This window comes from Carcharodon carcharias (assembly GCF_017639515.1).
Source record: "Carcharodon carcharias isolate sCarCar2 chromosome 40 unlocalized genomic scaffold, sCarCar2.pri SUPER_40_unloc_1, whole genome shotgun sequence".
Classification (NCBI taxonomy): Eukaryota; Metazoa; Chordata; class Chondrichthyes; order Lamniformes; family Lamnidae; genus Carcharodon; species Carcharodon carcharias.
The window spans coordinates 1,591,345-1,593,844 of record NW_024470849.1 but is presented as its reverse complement, the minus strand read 5'-3'; the positions used below and the strand labels follow the sequence as shown (position 1 = coordinate 1,593,844).

Genomic DNA, 2,500 nt, shown 5'->3' with positions numbered 1-2,500 from the left:
TTCTAATTAATCTCAAAGTTATTGGTATAAATGATTACAATTAGTCAAGAGCTATTACCCACATGGTGAAGATCTCAATACAGTCCAATACTCTTGATGAGAGCGAGGGACGCCAGCACTGACAAAGGTCAGTACTGATGGAACGTCGGACTGTCGGAGGGTCAGTGCTGAGGGAGAGTCGCACTGTCAGAGTGTCAGTACTGAGAGAGAGCCGCACTGTCGGAGGGTCAGTACTGAGGGAGTGCCGCACTGTCGGAGGGTCAGTGCTGAGGGAGAGCTGCACTGTCAGAGGTTCAGTACTTTGGGAGAGCCGCACTGTTGGAGGGTCAGTACTGAGGGAGAGCTGCACTGTCGGAGTGTCAGTACTGAGGGAGAGCCGCACTGTCGGAGAGGTCAGTACTGAGGGAGAGCCGCACTGTCGGAGGGTCAGTGCTGAGGGAGTGCCGCACTGTCGGAGGATCAGTGCTGAGGGAGAGCCGGACAGTCGGAGGGTCAGTGCTGAGGGAGAGCCGCACTGTCGGAGGGTCAGTGCTGAGGGAGCGCCGCACTGTCGGAGGGTCAGTGCTGAGGGAGCGCCGCACTGTCGGAGGGTCAGTGCTGAGGGAGAGCCGCACTGTCGGAGGGTCAGTACTGAGGGAGTGCCGCACTGTCAGGGGGTCAGTGCTGAGGGAGTGCCGCACTGTCGGAGGGTCAGCACTGAGGGAGAGCTGCACCGTCGGAGGGTCAGTACTGAGGGAGAGACGCACTGTCGGAGGGTCAGTACTGAGGGAGAGCCGCACTGTCGGAGGGTCAGTGCTGAGGGAGAGCCGCACAGTTGGAGGGTCAGTACTGAGGGAGAGCCGCACTGTCGGAGTGTCAGTACTGAGGGAGCGCCGCACTGTCGGAGGGTCAGTACTGAGGGAGAGCCACACTGTCGGAGGGTCAGTGCTGAGGGAGAGCCGCACTGTGGGAGGGTCAGTGCTGAGGGAGAGCTGCACTGTCGGAGGGTCAGTGCTGAGGGAGAGCCGCACTGTCGGAGGGTCATTACTGAGGGAGAGCCGCACTGTCGGAGGGTCAGTGCTGAGGGAGAGCCGCACTGTCGGAGGGTCAGTGCTGAGGGAGAGCCTCACTGTTGGAGGGTCAGTACTGAGGGAGAGCCGCACAGTTGGAGGGTCAGTGCTGAGGGAGAGCCGCACTGTCGGAGGGTCAGTACTGAGGGAGAGCCGCACTGTCGGAGGGTCAGTGCTGAGGGAGAGCCGCACTGTCGGAGGGTCAGTACTTAGGGAGAGCCGCACTGTTGGAGGGTCAGTACTGAGGGAGAGCCGCACTGTAGGAGGGTCTGTACTGAGGGAGAGCCGCACTGTCGGAGGGTCAGTGCTGAGGGAGAGCCGCACTGTCGGAGGGTCAGTATTGAGGGAGAGCCGCACTGTCGGAGGGTCAGTGCTGAGGGAGAGCCGCACTGTCGGAGGGTCAGTGCTGAGGGAGAGCCGCACTGTCGGAGGGTCAGTGCTGAGGGAGAGCCGTACTGTCGGAGGGTCAGTACTGAGGGAGAGCCGCACTGTCGGAGGGTCAGTACTGAGGGAGAGCCGCACTGTCGGAGGGTCAGTGCTGAGGGAGAGTCGCACTGTCAGAGGGTCAGTGCTGAGGGATAGCCGCACTGTCTGATGCACTGCTTCTCGGATGATTCTATTGGCCAAGTGTTGCCTCTGCGCTCTCGGGTGAGTGAGCACCTTCCCATCCATCTCTTGGATGATGGTCAGCAGGCAGGCTCTCCCTGGTTGCTATTGCTTCCCCCATTGTTCCATAATATCTTGAAAATTCTCCCCCTTTACCTCTCTGTCTCCCTCCCTCACTCCGCTACTCTTTATCGTAATGCTTTTCTCTCTCTTCGTTCCCACTGTCTCTCTCTCTCTTTCACTTTCTTTCTCTGTCTCTCTCTTTCTGTCTGTTTCTCCTTCTCTCTCTGTCTCTGCACGTCTCTCTCTCTCTCTGCGAGTCTCTCTGTACCTCTGTCTGTCTCTTTCCCTGTCTCTCTCTCTCTCTGTCTGTCCCAGTGTGCGTCTCTCTCTGTATCTGTCTTTTTCCGTGTCTCTCTGTGTCTCTGTGTGTCTCTCTCTATCTGCCTCTGCTTGTCTCTTTGTCTGTTTCTCCTTCTCTCTCTGTCTCTGCCTGTCTCTCTCTCTCTGCGTGTCTGTCTCTATCTCTGTCTCTTTCTCTGTCTCTCTCTCTGTCTCTGCGAGTCTCTCTCTATCTCTGCGTGTCTGTCTCTATCTCTGCCTGTCTCTTTCTCTGTCTCTCTCTCTGTCTCTGCGTGTCTCTCTCTATCTCTTCCTGTCTCTTTCTCTGTCTCTCTCTCTGTCTCTCTCTCTCTGTCTCTGCGTGTCTCTCTCTACCTCTGCCTGTCTCTTTCTCTGTCTCTCTTTCTGTCTCTGCGTGTCTCTTTCTAACTCTGCCTGTATCTCTCTCTGTCTCTCTCTGTCTCTGTGTGTCTCTCTCTATCTACCTCTGCTGGTCTCTCTGT

At 57.2% G+C, this 2,500-nt stretch overlaps 1 protein-coding gene across 1 annotated transcript in view; it reads left to right on the top strand.

Annotated features, from left to right (window-relative positions):
- The window catches only part of LOC121275017 (tumor necrosis factor receptor superfamily member 1B-like), a 26,649-nt gene that overhangs the window by 1,528 nt on the left and 22,621 nt on the right, over positions 1–2,500 (top strand). The window lies entirely within an intron of this gene.